Source organism: Phyllobates terribilis, unplaced genomic scaffold (genome assembly GCF_046119375.1).
Source record: "Phyllobates terribilis strain yellow unplaced genomic scaffold, ASM4611937v1 Scaffold_1__5_contigs__length_1240528914, whole genome shotgun sequence".
NCBI classification, from domain to species: Eukaryota; Metazoa; Chordata; class Amphibia; order Anura; family Dendrobatidae; genus Phyllobates; species Phyllobates terribilis.
Genome location: NW_027362761.1, coordinates 1,119,918,649 through 1,119,945,708, shown reverse-complemented (window position 1 = coordinate 1,119,945,708; position 27,060 = coordinate 1,119,918,649). Strand labels below are relative to the sequence as shown.

General features: G+C 43.4%; 1 long non-coding RNA gene across 1 annotated transcript; it reads left to right on the top strand.

Moving 5' to 3' along the window:
- On the top strand, positions 1-26,053 carry LOC141172671 (uncharacterized). The gene is made up of 5 exons (XR_012252510.1): positions 1-104; positions 7,908-8,094; positions 11,530-11,650; positions 25,419-25,485; positions 25,663-26,053. It is a non-coding gene; the product is annotated as an uncharacterized lncRNA (long non-coding RNA).
- The last annotated feature ends 1,007 nt before the right edge of the window (positions 26,054-27,060 follow it).

The window sequence follows — 27,060 nt, the reverse complement described above, 5'->3', positions numbered from 1 at the left end:
AACCCTACACATGCAGCGCAGGCTGCAGAGCATTGCACGCCATTGGATTGAGCATTCCCCTCATGCATGAGAAAGGTTAAATATTATCAGTGGATCTGAGCGAGGTAACATATTCCTCTGCAATCAATGTTCCCTTTTTAATTGTCTTCACTTTATTGACTTTTCGGAGAGCATTGTTTTGTAAAAGTTACATTCATGCCTTTTATAATAATGTCTTAACACTGCCATACTCTTGTTCCGTGACCAGTTTTAATTTTTTTTTTCCGACAGCCCTTCCTAACAAATGAATGATTAACCGTTTTCTTACGGGCAGGAGAAAGTAACAGAATGCAGCCCGTTATACACATATACACACACATATCTATACATATATACACACAAATGCACCTTCTCCCTAGCAGTATAGACTGTGCCATGCTGTTCTCAGAGATGTTCTGCAGCAGCTGGGTCCAGTGGTGGTGTGAGCAGTGTCCTAGAATTCACGTAAAGGATTATCCAGGATTAGAAAAACATATTTGACTTTTTTTTCTCCTAAAGAAGTTCTATACCTGCCTGCAGGTTGTATCTGGTATTGCAGCTCAGTCTCACTCACTGTAATGTAGCTGGGCTGCAATACCAGATACTACCGTGAAAAGATGTGGTGCAATGGTTTTAGTGATGGCAATAATGCTGGCCCAGAAATCTGAGAAAATCCAAGTCAGCCACTAGTGGGGATGTAATACCATGTACATTATATGGGCTTGGAATAAATATAATTTTTCCCCTTTTTGAAATGGGAGCGATGCCATTTTTTATTTTATAAATAGACATATAGATAGACAAACAGACAGAAAGATACTTAGATATATGGATAGATAGATAATTAGATAGATAATTAGATAGTATATAGATAATAGAGAGATGATAGATAATTAGATAGATAGATAGACAAGATAGATATATAGATAGATAGATAAATAGATTGACAAGATAGATAGATAGATAGATAATTAGATAGTATATAGATTATAGATAATAGAGAGAGGATAGATAATTAGATAGATAGATAGACAAGATAGATATATAGATAGACAAGATAGATAGATAGATAGATACATAGATAGATTGACAAGATAGATAGATAGATAGATAGATAGATAGATAGATAGATAGACTGATTGACAAGATAGATAAATAGATAGATAGATAGATTGACAAGATAGATAGATAGATAGATGCTATTTTTTATTTTATAAATAGACATATAGATAGATAAACAGACAGAAAGATACATAGATATATGGATAGATATATAGATAGTACATAGATAGATAGATATAGATAGAGATAGATAGATAGATAGACAAGATAGATAGATAGATATAAATGATATATAGATAGATGATAGAAAGATAGATACAGTAAATAGATAGATACTGTAGGTAGATAGATGATAGATAGTAGATAGATTATAGATAATAAATAGTTGATGAATAATTAGATAATAGAGAGTTAGAAGATAGATGATAGATAGTAGATAAATAGAATAGATAGATAAAAAATCATTAAAATTGGCTTAAAGGTGTTGTCCAGGCTTATCACAAAAGTTTGCAGTCACTCTATGTAACTGCAGACTTGTGAGTCCTTACATTGCGTGCCGTGCATGCTTTGAGGATTTTCCTGTTCCGGTGGTGAGACATGTGAGCTCAAGTACTCGTTATGCATACTCTCGGCTACATTCCAGCTAGACATGTGTGGCCTCACTGTATTGAGCAAAAGTTGTGCACGTCTAGTTGGAATGTGGCCGCAAGTATGCAAGTATGTACAGTGGGGAAAAAAAGTATTTAGTCAGCCACCAATTGTGCAAGTTCTCCCACTTAAAAAGATGAGAGAGGCCTGTAATTGATGTCAGTTACAGGCCTCTCTCATCTTTTTAAGTGAGAGAACTTGCACAATTGGTGGCTGACTAAATATGTTTTTTTCCCCACTGTATATCACATACTTGCGGTCACATGGCCACTTGGTCTCGTCACCGGCATCGGAGAATCCTCACAGCGTGCGCTGCATGCAATATGTGGATTCATAAGTCTGCGATAGTTACATAGAGTGACTTCAGACTTTTGTGATACGCCTGAACAACCGCTTTAAATAAAGTAAGCCTAAACATACAGCAGTTGGAAAAATGTATCAAACTTATTAGAGTAACGCTACTGAAATAAAGAATCTTGATTCAGATGTTTAAATGCTGAACTGTCATCTTTATGAAGTGTGAAAACCAACTGTAAGTACAGTTGGTTTTTACATTTGATGAAGACGCCAGTCAGGCATTGAAACGCGTTGTGGAATAAAAAACACTTATTAAACTGTATCTCTAAATCAAGAATCTTTATCACAGTGGCATCTTTTGTGTTAAACACTCCTCAGCATTGAACTTGCAACACCTAGAAGGAAAAGTTGTGGGATTATGAAAATGACAGGAAGGATAGACATGTTACTGGTATGCAAATGATGAAAAAATCTAAACACAATGCTTCAATGAGGTTGCTCTCAATGAGGTTATGAATGGTTGTCTGGGTTATGTTCTACCACAGTGAATTCACTTGGGCAAATCATCAAGATCCACTTCTGGAAGCTCCCTTTGTACTGTTTTCCGACCAATGATTTCCCTGATGTGCTTGATAGGAGACCAGTCTTCAGATGCTATATGCCATGGTGGCATAGCACGTTTAGGCCATGCAAGCTACTCATAGTAGCACAGCCTGCTGGTCTTATGTTGAAAAACAACTCCTTAGACAATTTTGAGAAATGGCCATATTACTGATTCTACCACCAAAATAGAACCTGGAATGAAGACTAGAGGGGTCCAGCTTTAGTATATTATGCCACCCCTCACTACTATTTCAGGAGTAGGATCGGCGTGACATTCCCTCAAGAAGGCTTCTTCATGGCGTTGCTCAAGTGGTCTCCCGACCAATCTCTGGATATCATTGTGCCCAAGACAAAAATGGGACTCGTTGTTGAAGAGGATAGACCTCCGTTCCAGCCTACATTGTCGTTTTAGGCCTAGATAGAGAGCGGTGGCATGAGGACAATGGAAAAACTGTTTCTGGACATCTGGATCAAAGCCCAATGTCGTGCAAACATCTTCTGATGTTTTGTGTAGACACTGTTAGACACCTGAGGCTTGGTATGTGATTTACAGTTAGCAATACAGTATGGATCGTTATGCCACATTCTTCTAACTGTCCATGCAGAAGTTCCCCTCTGTGCACCTCTTGCTGTCATGCCAAATCGTCATTGTTCTCCCAACCACTGGGGCACACACACAATGTTGAGCAGTGCTGACATCTTGGCCTGCACCCACAATGGTTTGCTGGAGTGATAAACTAAGGTATTTTAGCTCAAGAATTCTGTTCTTCTCAGTTTGCGGCAAGTGGCGATAACTGGCGGGTCGACGAACAGAAGGCAACACAAAATCATCCCACAAGACTTGATCCAATTTTTGAGGCTTCATGGTGGCTAAAAAATAAATCTGCTTTTAGTCTGGGATTTATTCCCCTCCTACGTGTCACAGATTGGAGCTTGGTTCTCAAAAATGTAATCATTTGAAGATCTTAACAACCCCTGCTACTTCCTTAATTTGCATAACCTTACAACTTCTTGGTGCTGTAATTTCAATGTTGAGATGTGTAGATGTGTTGCATTTCGGAGCATTAGACTATTTCACCTTCCTTAGGTCACTTTTTGGGTGGTTTATTTTCGACAAGTATTTTGCGCCTAAAAACTAAATTGATTAAACGTGGCACATTTGCACATCACAGGGACTGAGCCGCCTGTCTCTTGGATGGCTCAGCAGGTTTGGCGCACCATGGACAATTCCTATTATATGGTTGTATAGTGTAAAGATAAAATGAAGTTATTGGAAAGTATGGAAAATGACCACAGCGCCTCTGCCCAGTTTTTTGACAGCCTTAAGCTTCTAAAGTTTTTTTTAACTATATTTATAATTATGATTATTAATATGATGTAGAAACAATCGACTTGTAGGCATATCTTAGAAAATGGTATAATATTCAAGACCGTAAGTTTAGTATAATTACTCAGTGCATTAGTAATGAAGCCCCAAATATTAAAATAAAAATTAGGAAAAAAATATAAAAAAAAAAAATCATACAATAATCTTTAGAAATTCATTATAAACCTTGCAGTGAATAAAACATGGATGATTAGCCGTTATGACTATGGTACAGCTCTCGCTCTGATTTCATGTGAATGTGTGTTTCCTGTAACCCTCATTATAGGGCCTGGCCCATCACTTTGACATATAACATTGCTAATGTCAACATAGACTTAATTGAATGTGTGTATTTAACCCTTTGGCTGTAGAAACATAAAAGGTATTTTTCGAGAGCCGGCAGACTAGTCACAATTGTTCAAAAAAGACAAAGTCAATTTCTTAAAGTGGAGAGTAAACAAACAAGAGAAGTCATAGGATGAAAAGAAAGACCATAGGGGACAATGGCTGCTGTCTGCCACCTTATTGTGGGTGGTAAATGGAACAACTTAAAAGGCAACTTATTAGGTCAATAATCAATATCCCACAGGGTAAGTTGCATCTTGGTTTTGGCTAAAAACAGTGTTTAAATACAACTCTAAATGGACTGATTTTGTTGCAATTTATGCATTGCCCTGGGGACGTTCTTGTTCTTTTACATATGTATCCTCTTGTAGGGAACAGAACATTTTTAATTGCCTTTATTTGCAAGTGCTGCCTAAATATTGCCGTTCTTTGTAGTTGTGGCTGGACCAACCTGAATTCTCCCCCCTGAAGAAGACAAGTATACCACTTTTGTATGATTTTTGTTGTTGCTGTAGGGCATTTCTTGACCTCTGTAAATCCAATGTATCATGTTTTGCACTGTTTTGTGAAATGTTATTTTGCCAACATATATGGCTAAATGTGATTTACATGCAAAGGTGCTGGATGATCATTTTTGGCTTCTGTGGGTTATCCAATAAGATGTGATGTATATGACTGTGTCATGGAGCAAAAGTGTGTTGTTTGTGATATTGTGACATGTGCTAGGCCGCGAGAGAGATCAGAGTAGGTTTAACCTACCACATGGGAGAGTGCATTATATGGGCTTGGAATAAATATAATTTTTCCCCTTTTTGAAATGGGAGCGATGCCATTTTTTATTTTATAAATAGACATATAGATAGACAAACAGACAGAAAGATACTTAGATATATGGATAGATAGATAATTAGATAGATAATTAGATAGTATATAGATTATAGATAATAGAGAGATGATAGATAATTAGATAGATAGATAGACAAGATAGATATATAGATAGATAGATAGATTGACAAGACAGATAGATAGATAGATATATAGATAGATAGATAGATAGATAATTAGATAGATAGATAATTAGATAGTATATAGATTATAGATAATAGAGAGAGGATAGATAATTAGATAGATAGACAAGATAGATATATAGATAGACAAGATAGATAGATAGATAGATACATAGATAGATAGACAAACAAAAGTTGATTTTAATTAATAGATCTTGGAATAATAATAAAACATCAAAACATTTTTTCCTATTCTGAGATAATCTTATAAATGTGCCGCTGCTGTGTACTGTGTAATGGCTGTGTCTGACCGTGCAAGAACATGGTCTGATCATACCACATCTCCTGGGGAGGAAGCAAAAGAGTATACTGACAGGACAGCACGGGAACACAGCTGATTCTTCTTGTGAGGCAAAACATTTCCCTGTTTCTAATCAATTTTTTGCCTTAAAGAAAGAATCAGCTGTGATCCCCTGCTGTAATGTCTGTATACTCTTTTGCTTCCTCCCCTGCCCAGGAGCTGTGGTATGAGCAGACCATGTTCCTGCACGGTCAGACACAGCCATTACACAGTACACAGCAGGGGCACATTTATAAGATTATCTCAGCACAGGAACATTTTATTTAAACACATCCAATTGTGGAAGTTATTATTATTCCAAAATCTATTGATTAAAATGTTAGTTAAAATTAACTTTGTTCGTAGGAAAAGCCTTTTAATGATCCAGCATGTCTGATTTTGGACTGCTGATTCTTTTATTCTCCCTGAGATAAGGAGCCATCAAAGATGTCTGGCAGCAGCTTTCTCATAGACAACATAAGAGCTCTCGACTGACCAAGCACTCCTGTGTATGGCTGAAATAGCTGCCAGCGTTCGGACGACAGCCATCTAATATGTATGGGGGGGGCTTAACACTTTCAGAGAAGCATTTTGTTTTACATAGCCACCATATGGTAGCATACTATCAATTTTTATAATAAAACTTTAGGGACTTCATGTGTCACTATAGAGAGTTTACAAACATGACTTTTCTATTTTCATAGCCACTAAAGGTAATACTAATCTTTTTATTAATATAGCACCAACATTTTCTGCAGTGCTTTACAATTCTGACATTATTGGCACTGTCCCCATTGGGGCTCACAATCTACATTCCCTATCAGTATGTCTTTGGAGTGTGGGAGAAAGTCCACATGAACATGGGGAGAACATGCAAACTTTTTGCAGATGTTGTCCTTGGGGGTGTTTGAACCCAGGACCCCAGCGCTGCAAGGCAGCAGTGTTAACCACTGAGCCACCATGCTGCCCAAGGTACATAATTGGCAAACTTTGCTATCTTTCTGAATTCTCGTTTACATGTATATGGCTGTTGTATAAATTTTTCATACAAGTTGTTCATTATATACGGTATGATCCTGTAGAATGTAAGCCCGCAAGGGCAGGGTCCTCTTCCCTCTGTACCAGTCTATCATTGTTAGTTTATTTACTGTAAGTGATATCTGTATTTTGTATGTAACCCCTTCTCATGTACAGTACCATGGAATCAATGGCGCTATATAAATAAATAATAATAATAATAATACAATGTGCAATATCCTTAGCCATGTTTCATACGTTTTTAAATTTTGGATATTTTCTAATAGGATAGATACCTATAATCAGCACTAGAGAAAATGTATCTCCTTCTGGAAGAGCGCTAATCTGCATACCCCAGAAACACATACTTATCAAACTCGAGTAAATCTTCTAAAAATTGGATTTGATCAGATTCACAGAAATCAGGATGGAAATATGATTCCATTGAATACATTTGGTGAAAAATGATTCTGCAGGAAATTAGTTAAAAACCCTCTCCTTTCCCATCCACATAGAGTGATGAGCAAAAGGTTAACAATGGTTTGAGCTTTTGACTTTCAGGCTCCATATCTCACCATCCACTACTGCTTTGAACGTGAGGATCCCATCATGTATAGACAATCATCTTGGCGATCTCATACATAAATTTAACTTGCAACTATTTAGCATATAATTAGTTATGCAGATTCTTGTCATGTCACTGCATTGTTACTGTTTTGCTCCTAAAAATCTAGGTTTAATTTTTTTTTTATTTTGTTAGTATTTTGTAAATCCAGCTTTGTTTTTCAGCCAGAAATCTTGCTTGTTTGTAATTGACCAAATACTTATTTTCCACCAAAATTTGAAAAAAATCTCTTTCCAAATCAGACAATGTGATTTTCAGGATTTGTTTTCTCATTTTGTCTCTCATAGTTGAGGTCTACCTATGATGTCAATTACAGGTCTCTCTCGTCTTTTTAAGTGGGAGAACTTGCACAATTGGTGGCTGACTAAATACTTGTTTTCCCCACTGTAAATAATCATATGCTAAATAGTTGTAAGTCAAATTTATGTTTGAGATAGCCAAGATTACTGTCTATAAAATGATGGCTGTCTCATGTTAGAAGCAGTGGTGGATGGTGAGATATGGAGACTTAAAATCAAAAATTCCTACCATTACTCCCTGCCCAATCCTCTAATTGGCTCCTCTTCTTTCTTCTTCTAGGACCCATGTGGTTCCGTGATGATGGACGTCGTTGATATTAATGATCTACACCTCCTATGGTCATATTAGATGCAATGCATGGCACTGATGTGCATCGCATCCAATTTGCCAACATGGGGCCAAGTCAGCTTGGGCGCCCTCCAGATGACCCAGAATGAGAAGAAGAAGGAAGAGGAGCTGATTACAGGTATGTGATGAGAGTGGCAGTGGGATAGGTATGGATAGGGTTGAGGAGACATGAGTAGAGATGAGCGGTGTTCGACTAGAACTGTTCGCCAATCTCAAATTCGAGCTGTTTTGGGCGGTGTTCGAGTTGTTCGACGAACCCGAACGATTTGCAAAAAATTCGGCTGTTCGAGGTTATGTTCGATAACTGTTCGTGCACCAAAAGCGTGTCCTGCATGTCTGGTGCTATTTAGAGCACCAATCATGCAGGGATTGTCTGCCACTCACTGTAATGCCACAGCCATGGTGGTTGTGGCATTACAGTGATTGCCCAAATCGATGGGAACAGTGCTCACAGTGAAACACGAAAAGCCGGCAATTCAGCAGCGGCATACACCGGTACCCGACAATTTAGAACCGAAAGAATAGAGCTTCACACATAGATTAGATAGATATAAACATGTCAGCCACATATATACGAAGTACAGTGAAAGTGCTGCTTACTGTACTTGTCATTTAGCGTAAAGGATTTATCAAAAAAAATAATAGTGTTTTCATGCACCGTCTCTTTAAAAAAGCCGGCCGGCAATTCAGCAGCGGTACCCGACAATTTAGAATAGAAGGAATAGAGAATCACACATAGATTAGATAGATAGAAACATGTCAGTCACATATATATAAAGTACAGTGACAGTGTTGCTTACTGTACTTGTCATTTAGTGTAAAGGATTTATCAAAAAAAATAATAGTGTTTTCATGCACCGTCTCTTTAAGAAAGCCGGCCGGCAATTCAGCATCTGTACCCGACAATTTATAACAGACAGAATAGAGCTTTACACATAGATTAGATAGATAGAAACATGTCAGTCACATATATATGAAGTACAGTGACAGTGTTGGTTACTGTACTTGTCATTTAGTATTAAAATAAAGGATTTATTATTAAAAAAATTGGCGTGGGGTTCCCCTTAATTTTAGGCTCTAGCGGAGGTTAAGCAGACAGCTGGGGCAGATGTTTGAAGCCTGGGAAGGGGGTAATACCCACGGAGCTTCCCAGGCTACTAATATCAGCCCCCAGCTGAATACATAGCCTTTACTAGCTATTAAAATGGGGGACCCCCCAAAAAAATGACGTGGGGTCCCCCCTAATTTAATAGCTAGCAAAGGCTAGGCAGACAGCTGGGGGCTGATATTTATAGCCCAGGAAGGGAGCCATGAATATTGGCCCCCTCCCAGGCTAGAAACACCAGCCGTCAGCCGCCCCAGAAATGGCGCATTCATAGGATGCGCCAATTCTGGCACTTAGCCTCGCTCTTCCACGCTGCCCTGGTGCGGTGGTAGGGGGTAATAGGGCTGGGGTTGATGTCAGCTTATAATGCCAGCTGACATCAAGCCCAGGTTAGTAATGGAGAGGCGTCTATAAGACACCCCCATTACTAACCCCATAGTCAAAGTTAAAAAAAACACAAACACCCAGAATAAAGTCCTTTAATTGAAATAAAGACACAATTCTTTATTGTTCTAAATTAAACTATACTTACCGTCACACCCATTCCAGCTGAAGCCAACGATCTCCTGCAATAAAAGAAAAATAATAAACCAACCTCATCCTTACCTTTCCATGGTTCCCACGACAGCTTCAGCTCTGCTACATCGAGATGACAGGCTGGACCGCAGCAGAACGCCGCCATCCAGCCTGTCATCCCGCAGACACTGAGAAGAGCAGGCTTGCTTGCGCTCCACATTGTCTCTCTGTGACGGCATAAAGATGAGCCGAGGTCATGTCCAATGAACTCAGCTCACCTCATGCACGTCACTTACAGCGTGGGAGAATTCTCACGCTGAAGCGCTGAGTGCAGGAGAATTTTCCCACGCTGTCAGTGAGGTGCATGAGGTGAGCTGAGTTCATTGGACATGAGCTCACCTCATGCACGTCACTGACAGCGTGGGAGAATTCTCCTGCACTCAGCACTTCAGCGTGAGAATTTTCCCACGCTGTCAGTGACGTGCATGAGGTGAGCCGAGTTCATTGGACATGACCTCGGCTCATCTGGATGCCGTCACAGCGAGACACTGAGGAGCGCAAGCATGCCTGCTCTTCTCAGTGTCTGCGGCATGACAGGCTGGATGGCAGCCATTTCTGGGGCGGCTGACGGCTGGTGTTTCTAGCCTGGGAGGGGGCCAATATTCATGGCTCCCTTCCTGGGCTATTAATATCAGCCCCCAGCTGTCTGCCTAGCCTTTGCTAGCTATTAAATTAGGGGGGACCCCACGTCATTTTTTTTGGGGGGGTCCCCCATTTTAATAGCTAGTAAAGGCTATGTATTCAGCTGGGGGCTCATATTAGTAGCCTGGGAAGCTCCGTGGGTATTACCCCCTTCACAGGCTTCAAACATCTGCCCCAGCTGTCTGCTTAACCTCCGCTAGAGACTAAAATTAAGGGGAACCCCACGCCAATTTTTTTTAATAATAAATCCTTTATTTTAATACTAAATTAAAAGTACAGTAACCAACACTATCACTGTACTTCATATATATGTGACTGACATGTTTCTATCTATCTAATCTATGTGTGAAGCTCTATTCTGTCTGTTATAAATTGTCGGGTACAGATGCTGAATTGCCGGCCGGCTTTTTTAAAGAGACAGTACATGAAAACACTATTATATTTTTTAATAAATCCTTTACACTAAATGACAAGTACAGTAAGCAACACTGTCACTGTACTTCATATATATGTGACTGACATGTTTCTATCTATCTAATCTATGTGTGAGGCTCTATTCCTTCTTGTCTAAATTGTCGGGTACCGGTGTATGCCGCTGCTGAATTGCCGGCTGGCTTTTTTAAAGAAAGCGTCTTCTGAGCAGTTTGTCAGCTTTTGGACACCTTTGAAGGTGTTTTCTATGTGTTTCTATGTGTTTTTGTTTGCCTGCCATTGGTTTTAACGGTGTTCGACGGTGTTCGACGAACAGTTCGACGAACAGTTCCTCGAACATCCCGGTGTTCGACGAACCGAACCGAACCCGAACACTACGGGGGTGGCTCAACACTAGACATGAGTTAACAGATTTATTGTTTTCTTTTTTAGCCCTTCCTAGCTCTCAGAGAAGAGCAAAATGCTGGCCAGACAACATTCGAATTTGTTTGAATCCACGCGTTTTGGGAAATTATCATCGAAATAGATTTGTTTAGAATCAATTGGCTACTTCTAAAATATTTGTCCCCTATGGGATTGTTTGTTCTTTGTACAATAACTGATATGAGTGGTGACAATCTCTGTACTTCAATGTGGAATATGTTGGTGATCTACATTCAAATGGAAATGAAATAGAAATAGTACTACAACTTCCGTATACTGCCAGCGTATACAGTTATAATAAATATGCCAGATCATAGCATGATAATCCAGTCTCGTGCTATAATCTTGTAAGTCTGCGCTTGTATTTACACTCAGGTTGTAGATTTACTCGATCGGGCAACCTCGACGGAATAACTTGTCTTGGAAGATCCTCAACTGCATTCACTTCACAAAGCCTATTCATTGCCCAGGAAATCCATTTACATGGCTAATTAAGGTAATTAACAGGGTAAAGCATTAATCATTTATATTGTTTGCTTTAAACCATACATCAATATAATAATCACCGTGGAGGAACAGTGACTGGAAATGGAACTGGATTTCACAGCACATTGATAAGTGCAAAAAGAGTCAAATAATCAATTAGTAATCTGATAAGATACATCATAAAATTCACTACAGGTAGACGTACTGTATCGATCCAAGTCTTGTAGAACTACAACATGCAGTATCCTTGCTTGTGGAGAATGCTGGGAGTTATAGTTTCCCGTCAGCTGTAAAAGCTGTATACTAATGAAAATGAATATCTGAGCAGCTGTAGTGGTGCAGAGCACAGATGTGTGACTCACAATGTGTTAACTATGATTTCAAGAAGGGGATCTGCCTGGCACTTTTTAGCTGGCAGACGTCATCCACACATCATTACACTTGGCTTGTAGTATGATATCTTTAGTTTGTGGTTTTATAAGAAGATTAGCTCATTATTTATTGTGACATCCTGTATATCTGTAATAATAGTAATCAATGGGGAACAATGTACTCATTAATTAATTGTAAGCTCTTAAGCTACGGTCACACATTCAGTATTTGGTCAGTATTTCACATCGGTATTTGTAAGCCAAAACCAGGAGTGGATGATAAATACAGAAGTGGTGACGTGTTTCTATTATACTTTTCCTTTGATTGTTTCTCTCTTTATTTTGACTTACAAATACTGATGTAAAATACTGACCAAATACTGAACGTGTGACTGTAGCCTTACTGTATAAAGACCAGTGAGGTTCTGGTGGGTCCAGAGGTTGACTATCACCTCAATACTTCTAAAGATTCGTTTAGCTATGAAAATGAAATGTAGACTACAACCAACATTTTGTAGAAAAAAAACAGGCTTTGGTTAATCTGCCGGTAGGGTCCTCCTGTAGGACTCATCATCTTGAATTTCAGGCCAAGGATTTATTTCCAACCCTCATTATCAGGCGGGTCATGGAAAGTGTACAGGGCGATCAGTGATATAGTGGGCACTGAAGCAAATGACAATTCTGTTACTGAATAAAAAGCCCTTTATCACCACTGTAGAGTAAAGATGTAGCGGTAGATACCAGTTATGCAGATCATATAGGGCAACATGGTGGCTAAGTGGTTAGCACTGTAGCCTTGCAGTGTTGGGGTCCTGGGTTCAAATCTCACCAAGAACAACATCTGCAAGGAGTTTATATGTTTTCCCTGTGTTTGCGTGGATTTCCTCCAGGTTCTCCGGTTTCCTCCCACACTCCTGATAGGGAATCTAGAGTGTGAGCCCCAATGGGGATAGTGATGATATTGTCTGAATTGTAAAGTGCTGCGGAATATGTTGGCACTATATAAATAAAAAGATTATTATATTATTATTATCATATATGAGGTTACAGTACAATTATTTGTATTCACTGGCAGTTCACGTCCTTTCTGATGGCCTTTTAAATAATAGCACTAAATAGTGCCCAATATTGTGCACCGCTCAGTAAAAGTACCAGGTTTTGTGCCAAACAGAGTAATAATGATCTTCGTCATGTCTTACATAGGAATAATTCTCTGTAGACAGTAATACTCCATAAAAAATAATGTCCCCTGTGTGCACTTTAAAAGTGCCCCCTTTTGTCCCCAGACTGTGAGCACCCCTTGCACTGTAAAAATGCTCCATTAGCAAACAATAATTCTCCAAGTCTCCTCCTTAAATTAAAATTCCCGTTAAACGAATCATAATGCCCCAAATGCCCACTTAAAAGGGTTGTCCATTACTTGGACAATCTCTTCTCATTCCTCATGTTAGACCCCATTAAAATAAAAACACCTATACTTACTGTAGCGCCGGCGTCTCTACCTCCTGTCAGGCAGAGACGCCGTTCTCCTCACTACCGCGGTCCTGGTCCGGTGTCCTCCAGCTCCCCTGCAGCTTCCCGGGCACTGTGCTTAGGGCACGCGCACTCCCTCCCTGTTAAAGGGGCCGCGCGCGCCATCCTAAAGAGTCCCCGGCCAATGGCCGGGGAACCACTCCTATTTAAAGCAACTACTCTAAAATGGAGGTGCCTGTGCAAAGTTGTTTTTTGTGTGCTAACACTCTCCTCAGCCCTCAGGTTTCAGTGCCCGCCAGTCTGTCTATCAGCCGTGCTCGCCAGCCTGTCTATCAGCCGTGCCCGCCAGCCTGTCTATCAGTCGTGCCCGCCAGTCTGTCTATCAGCCGTGCAAGCCAGCCTATGAGCCATGCCTGCCAGCCTGTCTATCAGCTGTGCCCGCCTGCCTATCTATCAGCCGTGCCCGCCAGCCTGTCTACCTGTGGTGCCCGCCAGCCTGCCTACCCGGATCACCTGTTAGGTTACCTGTTGTGCCCACCTGCTTGCCTACCCGGATCACCTGTCTGGCTACCTGCTGTACCCGCCTGCTTGCCTACCCGGATCACCTGTCTGGCTATCTGCCATGCTCATCCACTGTACCTGTCAGCTTCAGCCATCTGACCCGTGGGAGTCGCCTGCTCTCACACAAGGTCGGTCCCAGAGTGGCACGTGGTCCACCTGCCTGGTCCCTCCCTGGTTCACGGAGTCGACTAAGCCGCCGTGTGGCCAGGGTCGGTCCGAGTTGGCACTTAGTTACGCTCTCTGGTCCCTCCTTGCATCTCAGCACAGAGGTTCCACCACCCGGACCTATAACAGTTTGCACAGGCCATGGAACCCGGTGGCTCCCAGGCTCCTTCACTCTCCGACCTGTACCAAGAGGTCTCTCGCCAGAGATCCCAATAGGATACCATCCTGTCCTATCTGCAGACAGTCAACTCCCGCTTGGACGCGCTGTCCACCCCGACTGTGTCCGCCTCTGACCAAGCGGCACCCGCTCCGGCAGCACCTCAACCCAGTGGCGCTGTGGCACCCAGCTTTGGACCCCGGCCTTCTGAGCCTCCACGTTTTGGTGGTTACCCTGTCCTATGTCGGGGCTTCATAAATCAGTGCACGCTGCACTTTGAACTCCTGGCACACCAGTTCACCTCTGACTGGGCCAAAGTGGCATTCATCATGTCTCACCTCACCGGAGAGGTGTCGTCGTGGCTTAACCCTCCGTGGGAGAGAGGGAATCCTCTGGTGTCCGATCTCCAGGCTTTCCTCGCGGCTTTCCGGAAGGTGTTCTATGAGCCTGGACGAAAATCTTCTACTGCCTTCTCACTTCTCCGACTCTGCCAAGGGAGTCTCTCTGTGGGCCAGTATGCCGTCCGTTTCCGGACCCTCGCATCTGAACTTGCCTGGAACAATGAGGCCATGGTGTCCACCTGTTGGGAGGGCCTTTCCAGACGTATCAAGGATGAGCTATCTGGTCATGACATACCTGCCTCCCTGGATGACTTGATGTCATTAGCTAACCGGATTGACATCCGTTTTCTGGAATGTGCTAAGGAGATGACTCGTGAGAGGAAAACTCTGTGCCTCGCTCCCGTCCTTCAAATTCCAGTCTCGCAACCTTCACTCCCCCGGGTGTCTTATCCAGAGCCTATGCAAATTGACCAAGTAAAGATGGTCAAGTCTCGCCAGGAGACCCGTCGTGCCGAGGGGAGTTGCTTCTATTATGGCAATATAGAGCATCAGATCTGCTCTTGCCCGATGAGACCGGGAAACTCCAGTGTCTAGGACCGATCGGAGAGGTCGTCCTAGGCAAGAGTTCTACCTCTCCGCCCTTGACTCTGTCCGTTTCCGTTACCAGTGGTGAAACCCACTTCTTCGAGACTGCCCATCTGGATTCCGGAGCCCCTGGGAATCTCATCCAACAGGCCGTTGTGGAGCCTTTTCTGATTCCTACCTTACGTCTGGCGGATCCTTTAGTGGTTTCCTCTGTGGATGGAAAGCTTCTCCCTGAAACCATCTTGTTGGTCACTGAACCGGTAACTCTTCAGGTGGGAATGCTGCACTAGGATAAGATCTCCTTTTACGTACTGTCCGGTCTCTCTCATCCCTTCTTGCTTGGCCTGCCTTGGTTACAGAGACATGAGCCCGTCCTAAATTGGAGCTTGGGTGAGGTGCTCCGTTTGGGTCAGGAATACCATAAGACCTGTCTGGTTCTGGTTTGTCCTGCTCAACCCCCGTCTACTCCGGCTAACCTACCTGGCCTGCCAGCACCCTACTGGTCCTATGCGGACGTCTTCGATAAAAGGGAGGCAGAGACACTACCACCTCATAGGCCGTATGATTGCCCCATTGACCTAATACCTGGTGCTTCACCTCCTCGCGGGCCAATCTACCCCTTGTCGCTGGCCGAGACCCGTGCCATGTCTGAATACATTGAAGAAAATCTTGCTAGGGGATTTATCCAGAAATCCACCTCTCTGGCTGGAGCAGGATTCTTCTTTGTCCAAAAAAAAAAATATGTCTCTCTTCGTCCTTGTATCGACTATAGGGCCCTAAACCAGATTACCATCAAGAATAAGTACACCTTGCCTCTCTTCTCGGAGCTGTTTGATCGCCTAAAAGGCACTAAGATCTTCACTAAGCTCGACCTGTTTGGGGCGTACAATCTGGTCCGGATTCGCCAAGGAGACGAGTGGAAGACGGCATTCAACACTTAGGATGGTCACTACAAGTACCGCATGATGCCCTTCGGTCTCTGTAATGCTCCAGCCGTCTTCCAGGAATTAGTAAACAATATCTTTCGAGATCTCCTGTATTCCTGCGTGGTGGTGTACTTGGACTATATCTTGGTGTTCTCCCCTGATCTGCCCTCTCATCGGAGGGATGTTCATCAGGTCCTGCTGAGGCTCTGGAAGAATCGCCTGTATGCTAAGTTTGAGAAATACCTCTTTGAGCACACCTCCCTGCCATTTCTCGGGTATATCATCTCTGAGACCTGAGTACGGAAGGTGTCTGCCGTATTAAAGTGGCCCCCGACCGGAGAGGTTGAAGGCTATTCAGCGGTTTCTGGGATTCGCTAACTATTACCGCCTCTTCATTCCTCATTTCTCCTCCCGGACAGCTCCCATCTCTGGTCTTATCCATAAGGGAGCAAATCCCAGGGAGTGGTCTTCCGTGGCAGAGAACGCCTTTATCTCTCTTAAACAAGCCTTCTCCTCTGCTCCTGTGCTACACCGTCCGGATTGCAATAAACAGTTCTTCCTGGAGGTTGATGCCTCTTCCTCCGGAGCCACAGCAGTGCTCACCCAGAAATCCTCGTCCGGACGAATGGTGACCCGCGGCTTCTTTTCTAAACTCTTCTCTCCGTCCGAGCGCAATTAATCCATAGGAGATCGAGAACTGCTGGGCATCAAATTAGTGCTGGAGGAGTGGTGTTACTTGCTTGAGGGGGCTCTGCACCCGGTGGTCATCTACACTGACCATAAAAACCTCGCTTATTTCCAGACCGCCCAAAGGCTAAACCCACATCAGGCCAGATGGTCTTTGTTCTTTGCTCGATTCTGCTTCAATCTCCATTACCGCCCGGCAGACAAGAACATTAAAGCCGACGCTCTATCCCCCTCTTTTCTGTCTTCCGACCTGGAGGAGGAGCCTCTACACATCATTGATCCCTCCAGAATTATGACTGTTGCTCCATTTGACCTGTCTCATTTTCCTCCTGGTAAGACCTTTGTAGTGGCTCAGGATCAGAAGAGGGTCTTACTCTGGGGCCATTCGTCCAAACTGGCTGGCCAGAAGACACTTCTGCTCATTGCCAGGCACTATTGGTGGCCCACCCTGTGCAAGGATGTTGCGGATTTTGTTGCGGCATGTTCCTCTTGTGCCCGTAAGAAGATACCTAGGTGTTAGAACCTTGCTGTTAGGTTTTTTTTCCTTTGCTGGTCACATGACCTTGTTGGCCTATTTAATCCTGCTCCGCCCTTCTGGCTTTGCTGGACTTCATTGTATATCTACTTTCTAGCTAGCCTGTGCTCTGTGTCTTGCTCTGTTAGTTTGCTTGGTCTACGGACCTCTATGTTCTTTATATTTTGTTTGTTCGTCTGTCTGCTACTATTTCTGTTAGGAGGTGTCCCATATTCCTCCCAGTCCTTAGTACTTGTAGGGATTCCTCCCCCACATCTATAGGTCTTCGTACAGACTAGCTTAGGACTTTAGCAGGTCTGATCGCAGGATCAGGTTCCCTGTTACATCGTAGGGATTCAGCTGAGTCCTATAGTAGGGACAGATCTCCTCTCTTTCCTTAGCTCTGGTAGCAGAACATAACAGTAAGTCCAGCCAGCAAATTCTCTAAGGAAAGATTTTTTTTGTTCCATCATGGTGTCGGTTCAGGATTTGGCTAAACACCTGCAGGGACTCTCTCTGGAAGTGGCCGAGCTCCGTCAGCACGTGAGTAACTGTTCTGGAGCACATTTCTTGGAGCCTAAGGTATGTTTGCCGGATTTATTTTTTGGTGAACATCGAGAATTTTTTTCATTTAAAAATGCTTGCTTATTGTATTTTCGTTTGAGACCCAAGTCCTCTGGGGATGAATCCCAGCGCGTAGGGTTCATAATGTCACTTTTGCGCAAAGAGCCTCAGGAGCGGGCCTTTTCTTTGCAACCTAGTGATACATGCTTCAGATCAGTGGATAGTTTTTTTTCTGCTTTAGGACTATTATATGATGATCCTGACCGTGTCGCATCAGCTGAGACTGAGTTGAGACGTTTAAAACAAGGATCAGGTAATGTCGAAAAATATTGTACACATTTTCGTCGTTGGTCCACTCAAACAGGGTGGAACGATTCTGCTCTGAAAAGTCTATTTCTTGCTGGGCTCAGTGAAAGGGTTAAAGACCTGCTAATTGCTTATCCTACACCTGAGGATTTGCAACAGGCTATGCAATTAGCTATACGGGTGGATAGAAGACTGCGTGCTAGGGTTAATGAGAGCAAATCCTCTGCTATGTCAGTTTCTGGTTATGAGAATGTGTGTACTAACAGTGGTGAACCGATGGAGATTGGATCGGTGGCACCTCGCTCTCAAGAAAAAGACCGTCGTTTTTCGAAAGGCTTGTGTTTCTATTGCGGAAAATCTGGTCATTTGATTAAAGGCTGTGAGCTTCGTATGAAGAAAGAAAAAAAAATGGTCAGTCACGCCCGTATTGCCTGTTTAAATTCCAAGGGTGTATTTTTAGCTGCTTCCACGATTGCTCAGGAAAAATTAATGGAATTTCGGGTGTTTGTTGATTGCGGGTCTACACTGAATGTAATTGATGGGGGATTCGTGGAAAAACTCAATTTAAAACCTGAACCTTTATCATCCCCCATTGCTGTGGTTTCTGTGGATGGTTCCCCTTTGAAGAATATTACTCTCAAGGTCTGTGAATTTCCTCTCACTATTAATGGTGTTCACCATGAGAAATTGGATTTGGTAGTGTTGAATAACTTGCCTTCTCCAGTAATATTGGGTTTGCCCTGGTTAAAATTTCACAATCCTGTACTGGATTGGTCTACCAGTGAAATTAAATCCTGGAGCCATAAATGTTATGACAAGTGTTGTAACGGGCGTATTGCAGCTTTGGATAGGGGAGAATTACCTGTTCCTATTCAGGATTTTTGGAGAGTTTTTTCTGAGAAAGATTCGCAGGTTTTGCCTCCCCATAGAGACTATGATTGTTCTATTGAATTTGTCCCTGGAGCGACTCTTCCTAAAAGTCGTTTATTTAACCTTACTATTCCTGAGAGGAAGGCTTTGGAGGAATACATACAGACAAGTTTGGCCGCCGGTCACATTAGGCCCTCTAAGTCTCCTGTGGCGGTTGGATTTTTTTTTGTAAAAAAAAAGGACGGCGGTTTACGTCCTTGTCTGGATTTTCGTGAGATTAACAAAATTACGGTACGCAATCCTTACCCACTGCCATTGATTCCTGATCTGTTTAACCAGTTATTGGGGGCCAAGTGGTTCTCTAAAATTGACCTTAAGGGGGCATACAATCTGTTGCGCATGAAGGAGGGTGATGAATGGAAGACTGCTTTTAACACTCCTGTGGGTCATTTTGAGAATCTGGTTATGCCTTTTGGTCTTACTAATGCTCCTGCATTTTTTCAGAATCTGATTAATGACATCCTTAGACCTTTGATCGGTAAAAATGTGGTTGTGTATTTGGATGACATTTTGATTTATTCGCCAGATCTGGAGTCTCATTGGCGGAGCGTGCGTGAGGTATTACAGTTATTAATGGACAATTCGCTTTTTGCTAAGCTGGAGAAATGTGAGTTCGCTGTACAGAGAATTAGTTTTTTGGGCTACATTATCTCCAGCAAAGGTTTTGAGATGGATCCGGTTAAGGTTCAGGCTGTGCAGGAATGGCCTAGGCCTATTGGTTTGAAATCGATACAGAGGTTTTTGGGTTTCGCCAATTACTATAGAAAATTCATAAAAAATGTTTCTAGTATTGTCAAACCTCTGACTGATCTCACCAGGAAAGGTGCTGATGCGGTTCAGTGGTCTTCTGAGGCCATTGAAGCTTTTGTGTATCTCAAGGAGAGGTTCACCTCTGCTCCCATCCTTATGCAGCCTGATGTTACTAGGCCGTTTTTGGTTGAGGTTGATGCTTCCTCTGTGGGGGTTGGCGCAGTATTGTCTCAGGATAACGGGGATGGATTACATCCCTGTGCCTTTTTTTCAAAAAAATTTTCGGAGACTGAATTGAATTACGATATTGGTAATCGGGAATTATTGGCTATTAAACTCGCATTTGAACACTGGCGCCACTTCTTGGAAGGTGCGGAATTTCCCGTTCAGGTTCTTACGGATCATAAAAATCTGATATATCTTGACGCTGCCAAGCGCCTGAATGCCCGTCAGGCTAGGTGGGCACTGTTTTTCTCGCGGTTTAATTTCTCCGTTACTTACATCCCTGGTACTAAGAATGTTAAGGCGGATGCCTTGTCTCGCAGTTTTTCTCCCATAGTCGGTGCTGAGAAAGAGGAAAACATTTTACAAGAAGGTGTTGTGATAGCTGCTTTAGACTCCGTTTTGGAAGATGAGATTCTTAAAGCTCAGGAGAATGCCCCATCTAACACTCCTCATGGGAGGTTGTTTGTGCCTGGGACCTTTAGGAGAGATTTGTTTGTTGAGTGTCACGAATCTCGGTTGGCAGGTCATCCCGGAATCTCTGAGACCAAGAGACTGGTGGGTCGCAGTTTTTGGTGGCCTGGATGGCAGAAGGAAGTCATTAAGTGGGTACGCCAATGTACTGTATGTGCTAGATCTAAGTCCTCACATACTCCTGCTGCGGGGTTGCTTTGTCCTTTGGAGGTCCCCAGTGCTCCTTGGACACATTTGGCTATGGACTTTATAACTGACCTTCCCCCCTCTGAGGGTTTTACTGTCATCTGGGTGGTCGTGGACCGTTTTAGCAAGATGTGTCACTTGGTTCCCTTCATCAAACTGCCCTGCGCTAAAACTCTCGCTAAGGCCTTTGTCAAGGAAATTGTCAGACTTCATGGCGTTCCTACTGACATTGTTTCTGATAGGGGTCCTCAGTTCGTGGCTCGTTTTTGGCGTGCCTTTTGTGACAGGTTGGGAATTCATTTGTCGTTTTCGTCCGGATATCATCCTGAATCTAATGGCCAGACAGAAAGGAAAAACCAGGATGTTGAGCAGTTCTTGCGTTGTTTTGTGGCAGACAATCAAGAGGGGTGGTCTGAGTTTCTGCCACTTGCCGAATTTGCTCTGAACAATCATACATCTTCTTCTGCTGGTTGTTCGCCTTTTTTTTGTTGTTCTGGGAGACATCCGTCGTTTGGGTCGTTCTCCAAGTTGGGATCTGCCGTGCCTGAGGAGGAGAATTTTTCCGGTGATTTGGAAAGAGTTTGGACGGATGTGCGTGGTAATCTTCAGGAGGCCAACAGAAAATCTAAAGACTACTTTGATAGGAAACGACAGGAGGTTTTGTTCGCTGTTGGTGACATGGTTTGGTTGTCCTCTAGGAATCTGCGGTTGAGGATTCATTCTAAGAAATTGGGTCCCAAGTTTGTAGGGCCCTTTAAGGTGCTTCAGGTTGTCAACCAATCTGCTGTTAGGTTGGAGGTTCCTACCTCCTGGAGAATTAATCCGGTCTTTCATGTCTCTCTGTTAAAAAAAGCTGTTGTGTCGGATGGTGACGCCTCTGCCTCTGTTCCTCCGGTGGTGGAGGACGGGGAATATGAAATTTCTCGCATCCTTGACTCTAGACGGTATAGAGGTAGTTTGCAGTATCTTGTGGCCTGGAAAGGTTTCGGACCCGAGGATAACTCTTGGGTGAGGTCAGATGATGTTTCCGCGTCCAGACTTATCAGAGCGTTTCACAGGAGATTTCCTGATAAGCCTGGTCCTAGCGGATCCGGAGGATCCTCTTAGAAGGGGGGGTACTGTTAGAACCTTGCTGTTAGGTTTTTTTTCCTTTGCTGGTCACATGACCTTGTTGGCCTATTTAATCCTGCTCCGCCCTTCTGGCTTTGCTGGACTTCATTGTATATCTACTTTCTAGCTAGCCTGTGCTCTGTGTCTTGCTCTGTTAGTTTGCTTGGTCTACGGACCTCTATGTTCTTTATATTTTGTTTGTTCGTCTGTCTGCTACTATTTCTGTTAGGAGGTGTCCCATATTCCTCCCAGTCCTTAGTACTTGTAGGGATTCCTCCCCCACATCTATAGGTCTTCGTACAGACTAGCTTAGGACTTTAGCAGGTCTGATCGCAGGATCAGGTTCCCTGTTACATCGTAGGGATTCAGCTGAGTCCTATAGTAGGGACAGATCTCCTCTCTTTCCTTAGCTCTGGTAGCAGAACATAACACTAGGCACCTTCCAGCCGATTGCCTCCTTGCTCTTCCCGTGCCTTCCGCTCTGTGGCAACTTATTGCAATGGATTTCATCACGGATCCTCCTGTATCAGCCGGTTGTACTGTCATTTGGGTGGTCGCCGACCGCTTCTCCAAGACGGCTGACTTCATATCTCTGCTTGGTCTTTCGTCTGCACCTGTGCTGGCTAAGGACTTCATCGGTCACATCTTCCGTCTCCACGGCTTACCCCTCCACATTGTCTCGGACTGAGGAGTTCTGTTCACTTCTCGCTTTTGGAGAGCCACGTGCAAGCTGCTGGATGTCTCTTTGGATTTTTCTTTAGCCAATCATCCTCAGTCCAATGGTCAAGTGGAACGTATCAATCAGATCCTTACCAGTTTTCTTCGGCACTTTGTCAACGTTCATCATAGCGATTGAGTTGAGCTCCTGCCCTGGGCCGAGTTATCCTATAACAACCATGTGAGTGAGTCTTCTGCTAAGTCTCCGTTTTTTGTGGTCTACGGTCAACAGCCCCGGATTCCGTTTCCCATCTCCTCTTTAGTGGACAATCCTGCCGCGGAGTCTCTCGTCAGTGAATTTTCTGCGATTTGGGAAGACACCAGATCTGCTCTCCTTCAGTCCTCCGAGCGGATGAAGAAACATGCTGATAAGAGACGTTTGGATCTGCCTCATTTCCATCCGGGAGACAAGGTCTGGCTTTCCTCCAAGTATGTCCGCCTCAAGATACCATCTTACAAGTTGGGTCCGGGGTTCATCGGTCCATTCGAGATTCTGAACCAAATAAATCCAGTGGCTTACAAGCTGAAACTCCCGGCCTCCTTACGGATCCCCAACTCCTTTCACGTGTCACTCCTCAAACCGGTTGTCCTTAATTCTTTCTCTGACGATCCAGGTACCACTCCAGCTCCAGTCTCCGCTGAGGACATCATTGAGGTAGAAAACATTTTGGCCGTCAAGAGGGTAGGAGGAAAGACTTTCTTTCTTGTGGATTGGAAGGGGTTTGGTCCTAAGGAGAGATTTTGGGAGCCCATGGAGAACATTCATGCCCCTCGTCTTCTATAAAAATTTCTTGCGGGCTTAAAGAAGAGGGGGCGTAAAGGGGGGGTACTGTAGCGCCGGCGTCTCTGCCACCTGCCGGGCAGAGACGCTGTTCCCCTCACCGCCGCGATCCTGGTCCGGCATCCTCCAGCTCCCCTGCTGCTGTTGCGCGCACCACGTGCAGATTCCCGGGCACTGTGCTTAGGGCATGCGCGTGCTCCCTACTTCTTAAAGGGGCCGCGCGCGCCGTCCTAAAGAGTCCCCGGCCAATGGCCGGAGGACCACTCCTGTTTAAAGCACCTCTTCCAAAATAGAGGTGCCTGTGCAAGGTTGTTGTTTGTGTGCTAACACTCTCCTCAGCCCTCAGGTTCCAGTGCCTGCTGGTCTGTTTATCAGCCATGCTCGCCAGCATGTCTATCAGCCGTGCCCGCCAGTCTGTCTATCAGCCGTGCTTGCCAGCCTGTCTATCAGCCATGCCCGCCTGCCTATCTATCAGCCGTGCCCGCCAGCTTGTCTACCTGCCGTGCCCGCCGGCCTGCCTACCCGGATCATCTGTCTGGCTACCTGCTGTGCCCGCCTGCTTGCCTACCCGGATCACCTGTCTGGCTATCTGCCGTGCTTATCCGCTGTACCTGTCAGCTTCAGCCATCTGAGCTGTGGGAGTCGCCTGCTCTCACACAAGGTCGGTCCCAGAGTGGCACCTGGTCCACCTGCCTGGTCCCTTCCTGGTTCACGGAGTCGACTAAGCTGCCGTGTGGCCAGGGTCAGTCCGAGTTGGCACTTAGTTACGCCCCTCTGGTCCCTCCTTGCATCTCAGCACAGAGGTTCCACCGCCAGGATCCGTAACACTTACCGCCGATGCTAGTGCCTATCCAGCAGTGTCCTGGGACTGATGTGAGGTTGTTACGTGATGCAAGCCCTGAGCCCAATCTTCATTGGCATGACTGTCTCCACCCTCGGACAAGTTGAACATCAATAGGAAGTCATGGCAGCGGCTACTATTTCACTTCCTCTTGATGTTCAATTTGTCCGAAGGCGGGGACAGTGCTGCCCACAACCTCATGTGAGCCCTGGTAATGCAAATGCCGATAACGCTGAAATGGCACCGGCACCTGAGGTAAGTATGAGTGTTAGTATTTTAACGGGGCCAAACATGAGGAATGAGAAGGGATACTCCGAGTAGTGGACAACCCATTTAATGAATAATAATGACCAAGTGTCCATGCATGAATACTAATGATGTCCTCTGAGTATCCCCTTGACAAGTAACAATGCTTCCTTACTGGTTTCTTAACAAGTAACAATGTCATTCATAAAAGTAACAATAACACCCCAAGAAAAAAATGACATTGATACTTATCTAACCCTGAATCTCGATCCAAGCCAGAAAAGCCTTCACTTCTGTGGATGACATTCTCGGCCCAGCATGCAGGACACCTCTGACATTTACTAGCCCCACAATGACATTGTAGGACATAGTAAACACCAACCATGCTGGCTGATCCAGGTGCCATGGAGGACTGGACTGGATGCCAGACCAGGGCACCATATATCTTTTTGCGCAACTCTAGTTTTTACCTTAAATTATTTAAAACAGTATTAAAGGGGAACAGAGATTTTGGAGGCCACTAAAACCCATTGGTTTGTATTACAACATTTTGGGTGTATGCCATCAATGATATATGAAATCCCTTTGTGATTTCACCAGCATTATGTTGTCCAGCATGCCAAGCTACAACTTATTCGCTAGGATGACAGTACCCCTTTTCTGTATATTTTTCTGTATTTGTGCTCAGTGCTTACATGCGTTAGTTATGCGCTTTGTATAGAAATACATAAGGCAGATATTTTCTTATTTTTCATATCCTACATTGTTTCACATCACTAAGAGAAAAATTCGGTATAACAGCGACTTTGTAATTTTAGGCTCTGAGTTCTTCGATATAAGCAAATATTAATTCAGACATGTATGTACACAGACATTTGTCACTTTGTCATTGGTTGCCAGGAAAAGACGACAGAGGAAGAGGAGAAAAAGAGATACAGGTATTCGCTTGACAACATTTGAAAACTAAATCATGGGACATATTAAATTATTCCTGTTGTTTCAACAAAGTTTGCATAAATTAATAGAACTATCATGTATAAGAAAATGTTTAATATATCTTATCACATATACTTCTTTCTCCACTTATGAGCCACTTATTTCTGCCCCCCTTTCAGAAACGAATCATTCACTCTGAAAAACGGATCAAAGCAAGACCTGCTGCCAGCTCACTGAAATATCAGGTCACAGTTGTAAAGTTTATGGAGCTTGGAATGGGGAGGAAGAGCAGAATGAGAGAAGAGGCAGAGAGAAATATGGTGTTAAAGCTTCTAAAAAGTAATTTATCTCACTTCAGTGCTGCATTCACAGCTACACTGCTCAGTAGGATTTGCAGATACATTGCTAAGTACTGATTTATAATGTCCTCCAAACTGCTGCTGCTTCTGAACATGTGCTACATAGAGATAATAGAGGAGGGATCACTCATGTCTGTATGTCCAGTGTATAGGAGACATGCTAGCAGTGAGTCTCTACCCACTAGATCAGAGACAATTGAAAATGTGAGATAGAGCCTACAGAAGGAAAACTGGTGAAAAATATGAAACATGCAGGATACAAGTCATATAATAACCCAAAATAGTGGTATTCCTCACATACACACACACTTTTAGCCTCACCCAGTTCTCCCTAAGAATGCCTGCAAAATGCCAAGATGAACCCTGGTCTGAAGAAAATTACAATAACTTGAATCCTGTTTGTGGGATTTAAATATACAGGAGGTCATCAACTCAATATAGGACCATCAGCAAACAAAATAATATAATTTCCCCAATAAATTCTAATGGGCAGGAGATCAAGAACTGAGTTCTAAAGTGTCAAAAACTTTTCAAAGATCAATTTGTCCATTTTTAATTGCAATATATTTGTTTTACATGTAAGCGATTGCCCCCCCCCCTATTGTCTATTATAGGATCGATTCCATGATTCTAGATAATGTCATAGTGTTATCGTAATCTAAAATAATAAAAAGCAAGATTAGAGAAAATCCATAAAACAAAATAACCAGGCTAACAGGAATAATATTCCTTCATGATATTGTTTCCGCAGACTATGATATTGAAGGCAGACACCTTTGCGGCTGCATTATTATAGAATTTTCATACCATTATGTTGCTAAAAGCAATGCAACACTACAAAGGGTTAAATAAAATGTTCTCAGGCTTTCTTTACTCCTTACTCTATCAATTTAAATTGTACAGCAGGACCAGAAGCCTGACATTTAATTCAATTGTCTGGGCTACAATTGGTGACTACCTGAGAGCCCACAGGTAAAAGCAGGTTAGGGTGCTGTGTGCAGGCGGCAATCTCCATCATTACTGTGTTGACATGAGCTAAAGTTTGGAAAACATACCACTGAAAAAAAGCAGTCAGCAATACTTTGGGAAAATGGGACACAGTGTGAAGCTTGGTAGATGAGATGTTTGCAGTCATATATGATGCCGGAAATTGGATTTTGCTTTGTTGGTGCGGTGTATAAATCTCAAGGTGCTCATCATCTCAATGTGTTCCACAAC